Source organism: Hypanus sabinus, chromosome 29 (genome assembly GCF_030144855.1).
Source record: "Hypanus sabinus isolate sHypSab1 chromosome 29, sHypSab1.hap1, whole genome shotgun sequence".
Lineage (NCBI taxonomy): Eukaryota > Metazoa > Chordata > Chondrichthyes > Myliobatiformes > Dasyatidae > Hypanus > Hypanus sabinus.
Genome location: NC_082734.1, coordinates 1582082 through 1603666, shown reverse-complemented (window position 1 = coordinate 1603666; position 21585 = coordinate 1582082). Strand labels below are relative to the sequence as shown.

At 52.6% G+C, this 21585-nt stretch overlaps 1 pseudogene; it reads right to left on the bottom strand.

Moving 5' to 3' along the window:
* The window catches only part of LOC132382864 (coronin-1A-like), a 55424-nt pseudogene that overhangs the window by 3935 nt on the left and 29904 nt on the right, over window positions 1-21585 (bottom strand).

Genomic DNA, 21585 nt, shown 5'->3' with positions numbered 1-21585 from the left:
GGCTCTTGCCCAACATCTACGCCCCCTGGCTCTGGACTGCCCACCTTCTCTGTGCCTGTCATCATTTTAAACACTTCGATAAGCTTGCTCATCAATTCTCCTATGTTCTGAACCCAGTCTGGGCAACCTCTCAGGCCCTTGAATGCCGGCTTCATCCTCGTAAATCTCTTCCTCCACACCGTCTCCAGTTAACCATAGACTGACCAAAACTACAAAGTTCTCAAGTGAAGCCTCACCCACTCCTTGTACACCTGCAAGATAATGTAGAGTGTATTCTGGGGCTATGGAATAGAGCAAATATTAACTTTAACAGCAACCAGTCTTCAGATCTGAATGAGATTTTTAAAAGGCAGCTCAGCACACTGGTCGCTGCCAAGAAACACCCTTTATACAAATCTGCATGCTAATTAAATAGTCCTGATGAAGGGCCTCAGCTCAAAACAGCGACTGTTTACTCTTTTCCATAGATGCTGTCTGGCCTGCTGAGTTCCTCCAACATTTTGTGTGTGTTTCTTGGATTTACAGCATCTGCAGATTTTCTCTTGTTTGCGATTACCAGGCCAAAACAATTCTGAAGCTGATGAAAAACTGGGGCCAGTTTCAGCACTGCGAGACTGACTGCTTTGGAAACACCAAACAGAAACAGAAAACCTACAGCACAATACAGGCCCTTCAGCCCACAAAGCTGTGCCAAACACGTCCCTACCTTAGAAATTACCCGGGTTACCCATAGCCCTCTATTTTTCTGAGCTCCACGTACCAAATGGAGAACGATCAGGGAGGCAATGATGTAAACATGGAGAGATGCATGGATTCTGTTGCTGGTCACATAGAGAAGCGTACTGCAGACCACATCAGCGTGAAGATAAATGAGAAGTCATCCTAAATGTGATCGGATTATCGTCACTGGAGCTGACACGCTCCCCGACTGCCCGCTGTCTCGTTCCCCAAGAGGAATTCCAGCATCGCACCCTCCCAAGTAAGGAAGGGATGTATTTGCCCAGGAGACACATCTTAAAGATTTCACCTTGTCCAGGCCCTTAATGGGCTGAGTAGACCAATAGTCTGGTCACTACAGCAGAAATTAAAATCTCCCCCCATTCTAACAACCATGAGTAATTTATCTAAGTGCATGCTCCTCAAGTTCCTGCTGAATACTAGGAGGCCCATGTTACCACAATACTTGTAAATTTCTGCAGATGTACGGTGGAGAGCATTCAGACAGGCTGCATCACTGTCTGGTCTGGAGGCTCCATTGCACAGGATTACAAGAGGGTTGTAGACAATCAACTTCCTCACGGGCACAACACTCCCTACCATCGAGGACATCCTCAAGAAGCGATGCCTCAGGAAGGCAGCATCTATCACTAAGGACCCTCACCGTATGGGACGTGCCCTGTTCTTCATTGGGGAGGAGGTACAGGAGTCTGAAGACCCACACTCAATGATTCTGGGAAAGCTTCTTCCCCTCTGCCATCAGATCCCGAACAGACCACGACCCTACAAGCACCATCTTGTTACTTCTGGTTATTTTTATATCTTACACTGAGCTGCTGCTGCAAAACCACAAATTTCACATCATATGCCTTGTAATGAAGCTGATTCTGACGCAAGAATGATACTGCTATCTGCTCTATCTTTGCCTCTCATAAGCTTATTTATAAACCTCCCTGCTGCTCCAGGGAAAACAACCCAAGTTTGGCCAACCTCTTCCAGCTCAGGTCCTCTAATCCAGGCAGCACCCTGGTGAGCCTCATCTGCCCCCTCTCCCATCCTGCGGTGGGATGACCGGAACTGTCAGCAGTTACGGGTCCTGGCATTGACTGTGCCCTGTCCCTTTACATTTGACCTCCCAAAGTACAACACCTAACATTTGCCCGGATTAAACTCCATCTGCCATTTAACTGCCCATAATCTGTAACTGATCTATTTCCTGCTGTGCCCTTGTACACCATCCACAATATCTCCAATTTTCATATTGTCTACAAAAACCTTCTTACCCACCAATCTACATTTTTATATATAAACACTCGGTACTCTCTGTACCTAATAAAGTGGCCACTGGGAGTATTATTACCAACAGCAGAGGACCCTGTGCAACACCACAGACCTCCAGCCAGAGTAAGTCCCATCAGCCTTCACCCTCTGCCTACTTTGAGACAGGTACTTGTACACTTCCTGTGCACAGGCATATGCATTTGCACAAATGCACACACGTGCATGGACATACACAGTTGCTCATACACTCACACACAGACATTTGTACACATTGCTGCATGAACACACAGAAATATGCACATTCACACATAGACATACACACTCACACACAGCCCTGTATGTTCACTCTAGATGCTTGTGCACACACTCAAACAGTCACACTTACCCTCAAAGAGGACCGCAACCTTGTCATTGGGTTTGGAGGCTTGTGTGCCTCGATGACCCAGAGAACTATGTTACCTTTAAACTTTGGCTCCTGGTGGGGCCACCCGTGTCAAACAGGTCAAAGGGTAGAGGCCAGTCTAAGAGTGGTCCACCGGTCCTCCAGGTTCGGGGTTCAGCTCAGGACTAACTACCCTGACTGGTCAAACACAAAACTGTTATGGAAACAGCAATGAAGAATCCTTCTCCATCCCAGTGCGATGGTGTTCCTGAGTCTCCACCCGGGACTTGCGTGACTGACAGTCGTGAAACCAAGTGGAAGCTAACATGATGAAGGAAGCCATGAACACTACCAGAGATAGAGGACCCTGTGGGTCTGGGTACCCCTAGGTAATCTCTAAGGTAAGGACATGTTCGGCACAGCTTTGTGGGCCAAAGGGTTTTGTGCTGTGGGTTTTCTATGTTTCTATCACCTTCATAGCTGCCCTAAATGCCAGCGGCATAACGAGCAGTAGGTATTACTCACATACAGTCACACATCAATCACACAGTCACACACATACAGTCACATCAATCACACACATACAGTCACACATCAAACACACACAGTCACACCAATCACACACGGGGGGGACCAGTTTCCTGGGGAGTCAAACCCACAGCACTCACCACGTCCACTGTGGCCTCGGAGCCGGCCCCCCTGTGGGAGCTGCTCTTCACGTCCAGCACCTTGCGACAGATTTGCAAGGGCTTTGCCTTGCTGGGGCCAGTGCCCCCGTTCTTCAGCGAGATGTAGATCGGGCTGGCATCCTTTCCTGACAGCCACTCCTCCGCATCCAGAGCTGGCTCTGGCCCCGCCGTGTCAGGGAATAGGTCCTCCTGGAACAAGTCCGACTGCCGGACAGAGAGAGATGGGTCCAGGGTCAGGAAACCCACAACAGTTGCCCAGGTCCCACCTGAAACATCTGCCTAGATCACACGCCTCCCACCCAGACTGATCCCTCCCATCGGGAATGGCAGCGCAGATCAAAGGAAGACGCCTACGGCCTGCAATGTGCTCCCAGATGGGGATAGGAATCTCTCCCAACTGGAATGTGATCCCAGATCAGATCACACCTGGAACGCCACTGAAGATAGGGGGACGGGGGGAATTTCTCACAGTTGGAACATCGGCCCGCATGAGAGGGGCATCTCTCCCACCCGGATCCCTCACATCCGGGAATATAATCCTGGATACTGATGAGGGAAGGTGCCAGACCCAGTGCTGGTGAGCCGGGCTGTGTGGGTGGATGCAGAGGGCCAAAGCCTGCTGAGTTCCTCCAGCATCTTGTGTGTGTGTTGCCCCTCGCTTCTGCTATGTTTCAGTGCCACCCTGTATATGTAGTCATCCAGTGGGAGCGCATAGGGTGCCCTGGTTAACCTGCTCCTGCAGCTGTCTCCCATGGGTCCAAGACAGGCAGTGGGTTCTGACTGGGCGGACTGCCTGAATATGTTCAGGGAATATGTTTGTGACTGGGTCGCTGTGGAAAAACAACCCGCAATGTCCACGGGTGACACAGGGCTGTTTTACATGTGACACGGGTGACACAGGGCTGTTTTACATGTGACGGGTGACACAGGGCTGTTTTACATGTGATGGGTGACACAGGGCTGTTTTACATGTGATGGGTGACACAGGGCTGTTTAACATGTCCACGGGTGACACAGGGCTGTTTTACATGTGATGGGTGACACAGGGCTGTTTTACATGTGACACGGGTGACACAGGGCTGTTTAACATGTGACGGGTGACACAGGGCTGTTTTACATGTGACGGGTGACACAGGGCTGTTTAACATGTGACGGGTGACACAGGGCTGTTTTACATGTGATGGGTGACACAGGGCTGTTTTACATGTGATGGGTGACACAGGGCTGTTTAACATGTCCACGGGTGACACAGGGCTGTTTTACATGTGATGGGTGACACAGGGCTGTTTTACATGTGACACGGGTGACACAGGGCTGTTTAACATGTGACGGGTGACACAGGGCTGTTTTACATGTGACACGGGTGACACAGGGCTGTTTAACATGTGATGGGTGACACAGGGCTGTTTTACATGTGACGGGTGACACAGGGCTGTTTAACATGTGACGGGTGACACAGGGCTGTTTTACATGTGATGGGTGACACAGGGCTGTTTTACATGTGACGGGTGACACAGGGCTGTTTAACATGTCCACGGGTGACACAGGGCTGTTTTACATGTGATGGGTGACACAGGGCTGTTTTACATGTGACGGGTGACACAGGGCTGTTTAACATGTCCACGGGTGACACAGGGCTGTTTTACATGTGATGGGTGACACAGGGCTGTTTTACATGTGACGGGTGACACAGGGCTGTTTTACATGTGACACGGGTGACACAGGGCTGTTTTACATGTGACACAGGGCTGTTTAACATGTCCACGGGTGACACAGGGCTGTTTTACATGTGACGGGTGACACAGGGCTGTTTTACATGTGACGGGTGACACGGCTGTTTTACATGTGACGGGTGACACGGCTGTTTTACATGTGACACGGGTGACACAGGGCTGTTTAACATGTCCACGAGTGACACAGGGCTGTTTTACATGTCCACGGGTGACACAGGGCTGTTTTACATGTGACACGGGTGACACAGGGCTGTTTTACATGTGACACGGGTGACACCGGGCTGTTTTACATGTGACACGGGTGACACAGGGCTGTTTTACATGTCCACGGGTGACACAGGGCTGTTTTACATGTGACACGGGTGACACAGGGCTGTTTTACATGTGACGGGTGACACAGGGCTGTTTAACATGTGACGGGTGACACAGGGCTGTTTTACATGTGACGGGTGACACAGGGCTGTTTTACATGTGACGGGTGACACAGGGCTGTTTTACATGTGACGGGTGACACAGGGCTGTTTAACATGTGACGGGTGACACAGGGCTGTTTAACATGTGACGGGTGACACAGGGCTGTTTTACATGTGACACGGGTGACACAGGGCTGTTTTACATGTGACGGGTGACACAGGGCTGTTTTACATGTGACGGGTGACACAGGACTGTTTTACATGTGACATGGGTGACGGCTGTTTTACATGTGACGGGTGACACAGGGCTGTTTTACATGTGACACAGGTGACACAGGGCTGTTTTACATGTGACACGGGTGACACCGGGCTGTTTTACATGTGACACGGGTGACACAGGGCTGCTTTACATGTGACGGGTGACACAGGGCTGTTTTACATGTGACACGGGTGACACAGGGCTGTTTTACATGTGACACGGGTGACACAGGGCTGTTTTACATGTGACACGGGTGACACAGGGCTGTTTTACATGTGATGGGTGACACAGGGCTGCTTTACATGTGACGGGTGACACAGGGCTGTTTTACATGTGACATGGGTGACAGGGCTGTTTTACATGTGACGGGTGACACAGGGCTGTTTTACATGTGACGGGTGACACAGGACTGTTTTACATGTGACACGGGTGACACAGGGCTGTTTTACATGTGACGGGTGACACAGGGCTGTTTTACATGTGACGGGTGACACAGGACTGTTTTACATGTGACATGGGTGACGGCTGTTTTACATGTGACGGGTGACACAGGGCTGTTTTACATGTGACACAGGTGACACAGGGCTGTTTTACATGTGACACGGGTGACACCGGGCTGTTTTACATGTGACACGGGTGACACAGGGCTGCTTTACATGTGACGGGTGACACAGGGCTGTTTTACATGTGACACGGGTGACACAGGGCTGTTTTACATGTGACATGGGTGACACAGGGCTGTTTTACATGTGACGGGTGACACAGGGCTGTTTTACATGTGACACAGGTGACACAGGGCTGTTTTACATGTGACACGGGTGCTTCACAGGTGATAATAGAGGTGTTGCAGAACCATTGGGTATCACAGGGAATAAATGGATAAGGATGAGAAGCTTTTAATTTACTCTGTTTTAGTCTGTTATTGTCTCTAGTGGATAGGGATGGGAAGAGATGGGATAGGGATGGGAAGGTGTAGTGAACTACATATACCTGTCTGGACACCCCCCCCCCCCCACCCCGCTGACTGCTCCTGTGGCTCCTCCCACAGACCCCGGTATAAAGGCGATTGGAGGCACTGCTCCTCCCTCAGTCTCCAGGATGTTGTGTGGTGGGCTCTTGCTTCTGACGGTGCTTTCTTCCAGCTAATGAAAGCCTACCTTGACTCACGTTTCCAACAGTTATTGATGGTGCATCAGAAGGGGAAGGATGGGGAAGGAACTTTAACCTACAATCTGAGAGGGAGAAGGAAAAATCGGATGTGTCAGTATTACAGTTGAACAAAGGGAACTATGGAGCTGTGAGGGAGGAGCTGGCCAAAGTTCAATGGAACAATACCTTAGCAGGGGAGACAGTGGAACAACAATGGCAGGTATTTCTGAGAATAATGCAGAAGGTGCAGGATCGGTTCATTCCAAAGAGGAAGAAAGATCCTAAGGCGAGTAAGGGGTGGCCATGGTTGACGAGGGAAATAAAGGGCAGTATAAAAGTAAAAGAGAAGAAGTATAACATAGCAAAGATGAGCAGGAAACCGGAGGACTGGGAAGCTTTTAAAGAGCAACAGAAGATAACAAAAAAGGCAATACGCCAAGAAAAAAATGAGGTACGAAGGTAAACTAGCCAAGAATATAAAGGAGGGTAGTAAAAGCTTCTTTAGGTATGTGAATAGCAAAATAATAGTTAAGACCAAAATTGGGCCATTGAAGGCAGAAACGGGTGAATTTATTATGGGGAACAAGGAAATGGCAGATGAATTGAACGGGTACTTTGGATCTGTCTTCACTAGGGAAGACACAAACAATCTCCCAGATGTAATAGTGGCCAAAGGAACTAGGGTAAAGGATGAACTGAAGGAAATTTATATTAGGCAAGAAATGGTGTTGGATAGACTGTTGGGTCTGAAGGCTGGTAAGTCCCCAGGACCTGATGGTCTGCATCCCAGGGTACTTAAAGAGGTGGCTCTAGAAATTGTGGACGCATTGGTAATCATTTTTCAATGTTCTATAGATTCAGGATCAGTTCCTGCTGATTGGAGGGTGGCTAATGTTGTCCCACTTTTCAAGAAAGGAGGGAGAGAGAAAACAGGGAATTATAGACCAGTTAGCCTGACGTCAGTGGTGGGAAAGATGCTGGAGTCAATTATAAAAGATGAAATTACGACACATTTGGATAGCAGTAGAAGGATCAGTCCGAGTCAGCATGGATTTATGAAGGGAAAATCATGCTTGACTAATCTTCTGGAGTTTTTTGAGGATGTAACTATGAAAATGGACAAGGGAGAGCCAGTGGATGTAGTGTACCTGGACTTCCAGAAAGCTTTTGATAAAGTCCCACGTAGGAGATTAGTGGGCAAAATTAGGGCACATGGTATTGGGGGCAGAGTACTGACATGAATTGAAAATTGACTGGCTGACAGGAAAGAAAAAGTAGTGATTAACGGGTCCCTTTCGGAATGGCAGGCTGTGACCAGTGGGGTACCGCAAGGTTCGGTGCTGGGACCGCAACTGTTTACAATATACATTAATGATTTAGATGAAGGGATTAAAAGTAACATTAGCAAATTTGCCGATGACACAAAGCTGGGTGGCAGTGTGAAATGTCAGGAGGACGTTATGAGAATGCAGGGTGACTTGGACAGGTTGGGTGAGTGGGCAAATGTATGGCAGATGCAGTTTAATGTGGATAAATGTGAGGTTATCCACTTTGGTGGCAAGAACAGGAAGGCAGATTACTATCTAAATGGAGTCAAGTTAGGAAAAGGGGAAGTACAATGAGATCTAGGTGTTCTTGTACATCAGTCAATGAAAGTAAGCATGCAGGTACAGCAGGCAGTGAAGAAAGCTAATGGCATGCTGGCCTTTATAACAAGAGGAATTGAGTATCAGAGTAAAGAGGTCCTCCTGCAGCTGTACAGGGCCCTGGTGAGACCCCACCTGGAGTATTGTGTGCAGTTCTGGTCTGCAAATTTGAGGAAGGACATTCTTGCTATTGAGGGAGTGCAGCGTAGGTTCACAAGGTTAATTCCCGGGATGGCGGGACTGTCATATGTTGAAAGATTGGAGCGACTGGGCTTGTATACACTGGAATTTAGAAGGATGAGAGGGGATCTGATTGAAACATTTAAGATTATTAAGGGATTGGATACACTGGAGGCAGGAAGCATGTTCCCGCTGATGGGTGAGTCCAGAACTAGAGGCCACAGTTTAATAATAAGGGGTAGGCCATTTAGAACAGAGATACGGAAAAACTTTTTCACCCAGTGAGTGGCGGATATGTGGAATGCTCTGCCCCAGAAGGCAGTGGAGGCCAAGTCTCTGGATGCTTTCAAGAGAGAGTTAGATAGAGCTCTTATAGATAGCGGGGTCAAGGGATATGGGGAGAGGGCAGGAACGGGGTACTGATTGTGTATGATCACAGTGAATGGCAGTGCTGGCTAGAAGGGCCGAATGGCCTACTCCTGCACCTACTGTCTATTGTCTATTGATAGGAATGGGAAGAGATGGGATAGGAAGTTTTTTATTTGGTCTGTTACTGTCTGTAGTGTTTTTGTAGTAATATTGGAGCAATGTAAAAGTTGCAATAACTATATGCTTGTTAAAAAAGGGAATAAATGTCACCCTAGATCAGGATGGGAACATTTTAATTTAGTCTGTTTGAATCACTGTTATTGTCTGTAGTTTTGTTATTGATAGAGATCTACGAGATGATAAGAGACGTACGATAGATCAGGTCGACAGTCTTTGGCTTTTCCCCAGGGTGGAAATGGCCGATACGAGGGGGTATCACTTTAAAGTGATTGGAGGGCATTACAGGGGGGATGTCAGAGGTAGGCTTTTTATAAGGAAAGTGCTGGGGGTGTGGAACACACTGCCAGAGGTGTTGGTAGAGGCAGATACATTCGGGACATTGAAAAGATTCCTGAATGATAGAAAAATGGAGGTTGTGTGAGAGGGAAGAGTTACATTGGTCTTGTAGGTTAAAAGGTTGGTACTACATAATGGGCCGAATGGTCTGTAGTGTTCTATGTTGTAGTTCAAAGTACAATATAGCAGTGACAAAAAATGTATTTTGGGAAAAAATGGGATAAACGATGGGGAAATAAAAAACCATTTAATTTTTAAATTCAAATTAATGAATTAATTGATTGGTTTAGATTCTGCGTGGAACAGGCTCTCACAGTCCTTCATGCTGTGCTGTCTGCAACCCTGCAACACGCGATTCAACCTTCGCCTAATCATGAGCCAGTTTACAATGACCAATTAACCTATCAGCCGGTTCGTCTTTGGACTGTGGGAGGAAACCAGAGCAGCCGGAGGAAACGCATGCGCTCACAGAGAAAATGTACAAACTCCCAAACAGTAGCATGAAACTTTGATTCGGTTAGTGTTAGTCTCTAGCTTTTTTGTAGTAATATTGTAAATAGAACTAGAAATTGAAATAAATATTTTTTGTAATTAAAAAACAGGGCAGGAAACAAAAGTGTGATCCAGTCAGCACAGAGAGATGGAGCGTCTGTGCCCTGGTCTCCATGTATCTGTTCCGGGAAAGGGAATGCGAGCATCTCAGCGTAGCGTCTGGGACCTTGGACTCACCTTACGTGGGACCGTCATCACGATAGGCTCACACCTCCTCTCGTGGAGTTTGTAGAACCTGCAACAGAGAAAGGACAGCGTCTCAGACACTCCGGGATGTGTGCTGCGGGAGAGTCTCAGACACTCCGGGACGTGTGCTGGGAGAGTCTCAGACACTCCGGGACCTGTGCTGGGGGAGTTTCAGACACTCCGGGACGTGTGCTGGGAGAGAGTCTCAGACACTCCGGGATGTGTGCTGGGGGAGTCTCAGACACTCCGGGACGTGTGCTGGGGGAGTCTCAGACACTCCGGGACGTGTGCTGGGAGAGAGTCTCAAACACTCCGGGACATGTGCTGGGAGAGTCTCAGACACTCCGGGACGTGTGCTGGGGGAGTCTCAGACACTCCGGGACGTGTGCTGGGGGAGTCTCAGACACTCCGGGACGTGTGCTGGGAGAGTCTCAGACACTCCGGGACGTGTGCTGGGGGAGTCTCAGACACTCCAGGACGTGTGCTGGGGGAGTCTCAGACACTCCGGGACGTGTGCTGGGAGAGTCTCAGACACTCCGGGACGTGTGCTGGGGGAGAGTCTCAGACACTCCGGGACCTGTGCTGCGGGAGAGTCTCAGACACTCCGGGACGTGTGCTGGGAGAGTCTCAGACACTCCGGGACCTGTGCTGGGGGAGTTTCAGACACTCCGGGACGTGTGCTGGGAGAGAGTCTCAGACACTCCGGGATGTGTGCTGGGGGAGTCTCAGACACTCCGGGACGTGTGCTGGGGGAGTCTCAGACACTCCGGGACATGTGCTGGGAGAGAGTCTCAAACACTCCGGGACATGTGCTGGGAGAGTCTCAGACACTCCGGGACGTGTGCTGGGGGAGTCTCAGACACTCCGGGACGTGTGCTGGGGGAGTCTCAGACACTCCGGGACGTGTGCTGGGGGAGTCTCAGACACTCCGGGACGTGTGCTGGGGGAGTCTCAGACACTCCGGGACGTGTGCTGGGGGAGTCTCAGACACTCCGGGACGTGTGCTGGGGGAGTCTCAGACACTCCGGGAAGTGTGCTGGGAGAGTCTCAGACACTCCGGGACGTGTGCTGGGGGAGTCTCAGACACTCCGGGACGTGTGCTGGGGGAGTCTCAGACACTCTGGGACGTGTGCTGGGAGAGTCTCAGACACTCCGGGACGTGTGCTGGGAGAGTCTCAGACACTCCGGGACGTGTGCTGGGAGAGAGTCTCAGACACTCCGGGACCTGTGCTGGGAGAGAGTCTCAGACACTCCGGGACCTGTGCTGGGGGAGTCTCAGACACTCCGGGATGTGTGCTGGGGGAGTCTCAAACACTCCGGGACGTGTGCTGGGAGAGTCTCAGACACTCTGGGACGTGTGCTGGGAGAGAGTCTCAGACACTCCGGGACGTGTACTGGGAGAGTCTCAGACACTCCGGGATGTGTGCTGGGAGAGAGTCTCAGACACTCCGGGACGTGTGCTGAGAGAGTCTCAGACACTCTGGGACGTGTACTGGGAGAGTCTCAGACACTCCGGGACGTGTGCTGGGAGAGTCTCAGACACTCCGGGACGTGTGCTGAGAGAGTCTCAGACACTCCAGGACGTGTGCTGAGAGAGTCTCAGACACTCTGGGACGTGTGCTGGGAGAGTCTCAGACACTCCGGGACGTGTGCTGGGGGAGTCTCAGACACTCCGGGACGTGTGCTGGGGGAGTCTCAGACACTCCGGGACCTGTGCTGCGGGAGAGTTTCAGACACTCCGGGACCTGTGCTGCGGGAGAGTCTCAGACAGTCCGGGACGTGTACTGGGAGAGTCTCAGACACTCCGGGACGTGTGCTGGGAGAGTCTCAGACACTCCGGGACGTGTGCTGGGAGAGTCTCAGACACTCCGGGACGTGTGCTGGGAGAGAGTCTCAGACACTCCTGGACGTGTGCTGGGGGAGTCTCAGACACTCCGGGACCTGTGCTGGGAGAGAGTCTCAGACACTCCGGGACGTGTTCTGCGGGAGAGTCTCAGACACTCTGGGACGTGTGCTGGGGGAGTCTCAGACACTCCGGGACCTGTGCTGGGGGAGTCTCAGACACTCCGGGACGTGTGCTGGGAGAGAGTCTCAGACACTCCGGGACGTGTGCTGGGGGAGAGTCTCAGTCACTCCGGGACGTGTGCTGGGGGAGAGTCTCAGACAGTCCGGGACGTGTGCTGGGGGAGAGTCTCAGACAGTCCGGGACGTGTGCTGGGGGAGTCTCAGACAGTCCGGGACGTGTGCTGGGGGAGTCTCAGACAGTCCGGGACGTGTGCTGGGAGAGTCTCAGACAGTCCGGGACGTGTGCTGAGAGAGTCTCAGGCACTCCGGGACGTGTGCTGGGAGAGAGTCTCAGGCACTCCGGGACGTGTGCTGGGAGAGAGTCTCAGACACTCCTGGACGTGTGCTGGGGGAGTCTCAGACACTCCGGGACCTGTGCTGGGAGAGAGTCTCAGACACTCCGGGACGTGTTCTGCGGGAGAGTCTCAGACACTCTGGGACGTGTGCTGGGGGAGTCTCAGACACTCCGGGACCTGTGCTGGGGGAGTCTCAGACACTCCGGGACGTGTGCTGGGAGAGAGTCTCAGACACTCCGGGACGTGTGCTGGGGGAGAGTCTCAGTCACTCCGGGACGTGTGCTGGGGGAGAGTCTCAGACAGTCCGGGACGTGTGCTGGGGGAGAGTCTCAGACAGTCCGGGACGTGTGCTGGGGGAGTCTCAGACAGTCCGGGACGTGTGCTGGGAGAGTCTCAGACAGTCCGGGACGTGTGCTGAGAGAGTCTCAGACACTCCGGGACGTGTGCTGGGAGAGAGTCTCAGGCACTCCGGGACGTGTGCTGGGGGAGTCTCAGACACTCCGGGACGTGTGCTGGGGGAGTCTCAGACATTCTGGGACTGTGTCTGCACTCTGTGCCTGTGTACGTGGAAGCATGTCTATGTGGGTGTCTCTGACTGTCTGGGACCGCATGCTGGTCTGTGTACGTGGGATCGTGTCTCGGACTGCGAACTCATCTGTGTATGCCAAGCTGTATTGCACATGTTGAGACTGTGCCTGTGGGACCGTGTAAGCAGCCCGGGATGGAACTCCCCGTCTCCCTGTACCTGGCGATCTCACACTTCATGATGTCAAGGCCCCTCTTGGGCATGTAGCAGATGCCCCTCCTGTGATTCCTTGCTGGAGAACATGGAGAGGAAGTGGACGTAGGGAGCCTCGTCTGTCACCTCATAGTAACGGATGCTGCTGTCACCCTGTGTAAGGGTAGAACTGAGGTTAGGGGACATCCTCCTCCCACTGCGACCCTGACACCTCAAACACCCCACCTCCAACCCTGCTCCCTCCCAGCCCTCTCTCTTACTTACCTGACCCACCAACTCTGACCCCCAACCATTTACATAGAGAGGACCAGAATATAAAAGCGAGGATGTAATGCAGAGCTTTATAACGCATTGGTCAGACTGCGCTGGGAGGATTGTGAGCAGCTTTGAGCCCCTTATCTAAGAAAGGATATGCCTAGCATTGGAGAGAGCTCAGGTATATATGAGGAGCATTTGATGGTTCGGGCCTGTACTCACTGGAGTTCAGCTGGGAACCTCATTGAAACTTACCGAATACTGAAAGGCCAGAAAGAGTGGATATGGAGAAGATATTTCCTATAGTGGGGGAGTCTAGGACCTGAGGGCACAGCCTCACAGTACAAGATTTTCCCCTTTGGAACAGAGATGAGGAGGGTATTCTTTAGCCAGAGGATGGTAAATCTGAGGAGTCCAGCACCACAGGGGCAGTGGAGGCCAAGTCATTGGGTATATTTAAAGTGGTTAATAGGTTTCTGATTAGTCAGGGTATCAAAGGTTACGGAGAGAAGGCAGGAAACTGAGTTTGAGAGGAATAATAAGTCAGGCATGGTTGGGATGGCAGAGCAGACTCAATGGGCCGAATGGCCTAATTCTGCTCCTATGTCTTATGGTCTTAAGAATCATGGCCCTGGTGGAGGATTATTGATGATAGGTACAGCTCCCCCTGGTACCACAGACAGTGGCAGAATCATGCCAGTTGAAATCGCAGTGCAGTTTATCGTCAGATGGGCACAGATGCAATGAAAAACTTACTTGCAGCAATATCAGCGACACAGTATTCACAGAAACACATCGACAGATCTTACAAGAAATAAAATCACAAACAGACAGAAATAGCAGGTTCTCTTGCAAAGTGATCGGACAGGTCACGGTCCTGCTGGACTGAGGCAGAGATTCAGCCATGCCAGTTGGGCCAACAACCTTGTTAACAACTTGTACGGCATCTTTGAGGGATCTCTAGACATGGACCTCAAAGGTAAAAACAAACAGAAGAAAGCCTATGCATCATTCATTCTCTTTCCTGCCCGGGTCAGTCTCCCTTCTCACAGAGTGATCTAACACAGAACAGGTCCTTTAGCTGTACAGGCTTCTGTACCTCCTGCCCGATGGGAGCTGTGAGAAGATGGATGTGGGACTAACAGGAGCAACACCCTGGTCAGCACAGATGAGTTGGGCTGAAGGACCTGTTCCGTCATAGACCTGATACAGATTACAGAGGAGGGGAGTGTACTGTCTTGAGGCAAATTAGGGTGGATAAATCCCCAGGGCCTAACAACGGTGTTTCCGAGCTCGCCTATCGGACCCTACGGAAGGCAAGTGCAGAAATGGCCAGGATCCTCGCAGTGGTATTTAAATCACTCTTAAAGACAGGAGAGGTACCAGAGGACTGGAGGCTTGCCAACGTTGTCCCACCGTTTAAGAAAGGCTCTAAGAAAAACCAGAACATTATAAATAAGCCAGTGAGCCAGAGATCAGTTGTGGGAAAAGTATTGAAAGGTATTCTAAGTGAGTATTCGGATAGACATGACTGATTAGGGACAGTTAGCATGGCTTTGTGGATGGTAGGTTGTGTCTAACCAAATTTATAGTTTTTTGTGGAAGGAAAATTGATTAAGGCACAGCAGCGGATGTTTTCTACATGAACTTTAGCAGGGTATTTGACAAGGTCCTGGCATTCAACATGAGGTAGTAAATTGGATTAGACAATGGCTTTGTGGGAGAAGCCGACAGGCAGTGGAGGGTTGCCTCTCTGACTGGAGGTCTGTGACTAGTGGAGTTCCACAGGGATCGGTGCTGGGTTCTTTGCTGTTTGCCATTTGTATCAATGATCTGGATGATAATGTGGTTAACTGGATCAGCAAATTTGTAGATGGCTCCAAGATTGGGAATGTAATGTACAGCCAGGAAGACTATGAGAGACTCTCTAGATCTAGACTATGTGGTCTAGATCAGCTGGGAAACTGGGCTGAAAAATGGGAGATGGGATTTGGTGTATGGAAGGGTGAGGTGGTGCACTTCAGTAGGACCAACCAGAGTGGGCCTTGCACAGTGAACGGGAGGGCACCGAGGAGTGTGGGAGAACAAAGAGATCTAGGAATACAGATCCATAATTCACTGAAAGTAGTGTCACAGGTAGAAGGGATTGTAACAAAAGCTTTTGGCCCCTTGGCCTTCATAAATCAATGTATTGAGTACAGGAGAGGGGATGTTATGCTGCAGTTGTATAAGACATTGGTGAGGCCTAATTTGGAGTATTGTGTGCAGGTTTGGTCACCTGCTACAACAAGGATGTAATAAAGTTGAAAGAGTACAGAGAAAATTTACAAGGTTGTTGCTATGTCCAGAGGATGTGACTTATAAGGAAATTTTTAATAGGTTAATACTTAACAGATTAGATATGGCAAAGTTATTTCCTATAGTGGGGGAGTCTAGGACAAGTGGGCACAAATTCAGGATTGAAGGACGTCCTTTTAGAACTGAGATTTGGAGAAATTACTTTAGTCAGAGGGTGGTAAATCTGTAGAATTTGTTGCCACGAGGGGCTGTGGAGGCCAAATCACTGGGTATATTTAAGGCAGAAATATATAGGTTCTTGATTAGCCAGGGCATCAAAGGGTTTGGGGTGAAGGCAGGGGAGTGGGATGACTGGAAAGATTGGATCAGCCCATGATTGAATGGCAGAGCAGACTCGATGGGCCAAATAGCCGACTTCTGTTCCTATATCTTGTGGTCTTAATCCTTGGAATTTAAAAGTTTAAGGAGAGATTTCATAGAGCTATACAAAACTATGAGGGGTGTGGATAGGGTAAATACAAGCAGGCCTTTTCACTGAGGTTAGGTGGGACAACAGCCAGAGGCCATGTGTTAAGGGTGAAAGGTGAATAGTTTAAGGGGAACATGCGGGGAAACTTTTTCACCTAGAGGGTCATGAGAGTGTGGAATGAGCTGCCTGTACAAGTGGTGCTTGGGCACTGGATTTCAAAGTTTCGGAGAAGTTTGGATAGGTCCATGGATGGTAGGGGTATGGAGGGCCATGGTCTCAGTACAGGTCAATGGGGGTAGGAAGTTTAAATGGATTGGCATGGATTAGATGGGCCGACAGGTCTGTTTCTGTGCTGCATTTTTCTATGACTCCAGAACCAGCTAGACTACAAACTACTAAAAAGCCACTGAACATTTAGAGACAAATGTGATTATACGAACATCTAGGAACAGTAAACGATTGCGAACTATTGAATGATCACGTGAATTCGCCGGGCTGCTGGCGGAAGGCGCTCGCTTCAGTTGGCGCTCGCTCGGTTGGCATTTGATTTACTTATTTTACTGCCCAAGCAAACCGAATTAACCCTAACCCAATCACTGGGCAATTTACAAGACCAAAGAGCCTACCCGCTACGTCTTTGGACGGTGGGAGGAAACCGGATGACCCAGGGGAAACCCATGCGTTCTGCGGGGAGACGGGCAGATTCCGTTACAGACAGTGCTGGAATTGAACGGCAGAATGCCTCGAGCTGTGATATGGTTGCACGAAACCCTACACAACCACGGCGGCCATTCCCGTGCTGTGTTCATCAAAGGGCAGCACCAGGAGGGCAAGTGTCAGCCTTCATGGGCGAGAGGGGCAAGGTGCCTTGCTTCAACCATCGAAGTCCCGAGGGGTATCGGGGACAGGTCCATCCTCTCTGTGCTTTAGTGTTTCAGTGACGGGATCAGTACCTGCAGCTGGGGGAGGGGGCAGTTGGGGAATGAGGGAGAGTATCACCTCCCCACTAGACACCCACAAACCTGGATAAAGGAGCAATTCCCAGAATCTGGTCCACAGAGCCTCAAATCCGTCACTCGCAACCCCTGCACCCTCAATCCCCTCATTCACTCTCACCCCTCTCAACCCTCAATCCCCTCATTCACTCGCAACCCCTGCACCCTCAATCCCCTCATTCACTCGCACCCCTCCCCACCCTCAATCCCCTCATTCACTCGCAACCCCTGCACCCTCAATCCCTCATCACCTCGCACCCCTCTCCACCCTCAATCCCCTCATTCACTCGCACCCCTCTCCACCCTCAATCCCCTCATTCACTCGCAACCCCTGCACCCTCAATCCCCTCATTCACTCGCACCCCTCTCCACCCTCAATCCCCTCATTCACTCGCACCCCTCTCCACCCTCAATCCCCTCATTCACTCGCACCCCTCTCCACCCTCAATCCCCTCATTCACTCGCACCCCTCTCAACCCTCAATCCCCTCATTCACTCGCACCCCTCTCCACCCTCAATCCCCTCATTCACTCGCACCCCTCTCCACCCTCAATCCCCCTCATTCACTCGCACCCCTCCCCACCCTCAATCCCCTCATTCACTCGCAACCCCTGCACCCTCAATCCCCTCATTCACTCACACCCTCTCCACCCTCAATCCCCTCATTCACTCGCAACCCCTGCACCCTCAACCCCCTCATTCACTCACACCCCTCTCCACCCTCAATCCCCTCATTCACTTCGCACCCCTCTCCACCCTCAATCCCTCATTCACTCGCACCCCTCTCCACCCTCAAAACCCTCATTCACTCACAACCCCTGCACCCTCAATCCCTTCATTCACATCCTCTCCCCCACCACCTATTCACCTCCCTTCCCTGACCCCTCACCTTTCCCTCCCACACTCCTCCTGGCGACACATCTCCCCCTACTTACTCAACTCCCCTGCCGCCTCTCCCCTCTGCCCACCCCTCGCTGTACCTCCTTCCTCCCACCATTCACCCCCCCACAGTCCTTCATCTTCCCATCCCACCCGTCAGTCACACACAGCTTTCCCTATCCCTACAATCTCTCATTGTAGTTCCCCTCTCCTTCCATTCTCCGTGGCCGTCCCGCCCTGACCACCAGCCCCCCACACACCCACCTTGCCACACAGGTAGATAATGTTTGTGTCCGGGTCGTAGAAGGGATCATCACACCACTGCTCACATCGATCTCCTGCATCGACAACGGGTTGTCCATTGATTTCTGGGACGGGACAGGGTGGGGAGCAATTTGGCAAGGGTCAGAGGACATGATAGTCAGCCATTAAACCCTCCCCCCACAACGTTTCCCCACCCATTGACAGGAAAAAAATGTCACACACCCTCCCCCTGACCATCGACACCCTCCCCCAATCATCCTCCAACATTCCCTCCTCTCCCTTCCTTCCTCTTTCCACCTCAACCCTCATCTCAACACTCATTTCTCCATTCTCATTCACCCTCCCTCAGCCTCAACTCCTCTCTCTCACTCCTACTTTCCCATCCTCCTCTCCCCTCTCTGCCTACCTCACTATCTCTCTTTTCCATCTACACACTCTCTCCCTCCAAATTTCTCATACCCCTCTCTCCTCAGTCTATCCACTTTCCTCCATGAATCTCTTTCTCCCTCTCCCCATACTCACCAGGCCCACAGCCACCTCCCCCACCCCCATTCCTCTCACCCCATGTCTCCAACCCGTACTCACGAGGCCCACAATCACCTCCCCCACCCCCCATTCCCCCCCATCCCACTCTCCCCACTCTCCTCCCCGTACTCACCGGGTCCCACAGTCACCTCCTCTACCCCCATTCCCCCCATCCCTCTCTCCCCACTCTCCCCACTCTCCTCCCCGTACTCACCGGGTCCCACAGTCACCTCCTCTGCCCCCATTCCCCCCATCACTCTCTCCCCACTCTCCCCACTCTCCTCCCCGTACTCACCGGGTCCCACAGTCACCTCCTCTGCCCCCATTCCCCCATCCCTCTCTCCCCACTCTCCTCCCCGTACTCACCGGGTCCCACATTCACCTCCCCCACCCCTATTCCCCCCATCCCTCTCTCCCCACTCTCCCCACTCTCCTCCCCGTACTCACCGGGTCCCACAATCACCTCCCCCACCCCCATTCCCCATCCCTCTCACCCCACTCTCCCCACTCTCCTCCCCGTACTCACCGGGTCCCACAGTCACCTCCCCCACCCCCCATTCCCCCCCATCCCACTCTCCCCACTCTCCTCTCCGTACTCACCAGGTCCTACAGTCACCTCCTCTACCCCCATTCCCCCCATCCCTCTCTCCCCACTCTCCCCACTCTCCTCCCCGTACTCACCGGGTCCCACAATCACCTCCCCCACCCCCATCCCCCATCCCTCTCACCCCACTCTCCCCACTCTCCTCCCCGTACTCACCGGGTCCCACAGTCACCTCCCCCACCCCCATTCCCCCCATCCCACTCTCCCCACTCTCCTCTCCGTACTCACCAGGTCCTACAGTCACCTCCTCTACCCCCATTCCCCCCATCACTCTCACCCCACTCTCCTCCCCGTACTCACCGGGTCCCACATTCACCTCCCCCACCCCTATTCCCCCCATCCTCTCTCTCCCCACTCTCCTCACTCTCCTCCCCGTACTCACCGGGTCCCACAATCACCTCCCCCACCCCCATTCCCCCATCCCTCTCACCCCACTCTCCCCCACTCTCCTCCCCGTACTCACCGGGTCCCACAGTCACCTCCTCTACCCCCCATTCCCCCCATCCCTCTCACCCCACTCTCCTCCCCGTACTCACTGGGTCCCACAGAGCCACCTCCTGTACCCCCATTCCCCCCATCCCTCTCACCCCACTCTCCTCCCCGTACTCACCGGGTCCCACAGTCACCTCCTCTACCCTCATTCCCCCATCCCTCTCACCCCACTCTCCTCCCCGTACTCACCGGGTCCCACAGTCACCTCCTCTACCCTCATTCCCCCATCCCTCTCACCCCACTCTCCCCACTCTCCTCCCCGTACTCACTGGGTCCCACAGAGCCACCTCCTGTACCCCCCATTCCCCCATCCCTCTCACCCCACTCTCCTCCCCGTACTCACCGGGTCCCACAGAGCCACCTCCTGTACCCCCATTCCCCCCATCCCTCTCACCCCACTCTCCTCCCCGTACTCACCGGGTCCCACAGTCACCTCCTCTACCCCTCATTCCCCCCATCCCTCACACCCCACTCTCCTCCCCGTACTCACCGGGTCCCACAGAGCCACCTCCTGTACCCCCCATTCCCCCTATCCCTCTCACCCCACTCACCCCACTCTCCTCCCCGTACTCACCGGGTCCCACAGTCACCTCCTCTACCCTCATTCCCCCCATCCCTCTCACCCCACTCTCCTCCCCGTACTCACCGGGTCCCACAGTCACCTCCTCTACCCTCATTCCCCCCATCCCTCTCACCCCACTCTCCTCCCCGTACTCACCGGGTCCCACAGAGCCACCACCTGTACCCCCCATTCCCCCCATCCCTCTCACCCCACTCTCCTCCCCGTACTCACCGGGTCCCACAGTCACCTCCTCTACCCTCATTCCCCCATCCCTCTCACCCCACTCTCCTCCCCGTACTCACCGGGTCCCACAGTCACCTCCTCTACCCTCATTCCCCCCATCCCTCTCACCCCACTCTACTCCCCGTACTCACCGGGTCCCACAGAGCCACCTGCCGCTCAGTCATTGCGGCCGAAGCCGGTGGTGAGGATCTTCCCGTCTGTCATGAAGATGGCTCGGACCGGGCGCATCCCCTCGTGGGGCTTCTCTTTCTCCTGCGGAGCGGGCAAGAGAGAGATGGGGATGTCAGCCCGAATGGGGAGATATCGGGGAGGGAAGGAGAGATAGGGAGGGGTAGATAGAGAGAGAGAGAGAGAGAGAGAGGCCGGGGTGGAGTAGAGACTGGATGGGTTGGTCAAGAAACAGGTAGAGAGTTTGGCGGAAGGGAGGAATGTGGAGATTGACCGGCAGGAGAGTACTATGGACCGGATGTGTCCGCGGGGGTTCAAGACCCACCAGGATGGGGGGTCAGTTTCCGGGGAGGGGAGGAAGGTGAGGAGGGGAGGAAGGTGGGGAGGGGAGGAAGGTGGATAGTGGAGGAAGGTGAGGAGGGGAGGAAGGTGGGGAGGGGAGGAAGGTGGGGAGTGGAGGAAGATGGGGAGGGGAGGAAGGTGGGGAGGGGAGGAACGTGGGGAGTGGAGGAAGGTGAGGAGTGGATGAAGGTGGGGAGTGGAGGAAGGTGGGGAGGGGAGGAAGGTGAGGAAGGGAAGGTGGGGAATGGAGGAAGGTGAGGAGGGGAGGAAGGTGGGGAGTGGAGGAAGGTGAGGAGGGGAGGAAGGTGGGGATGGAGG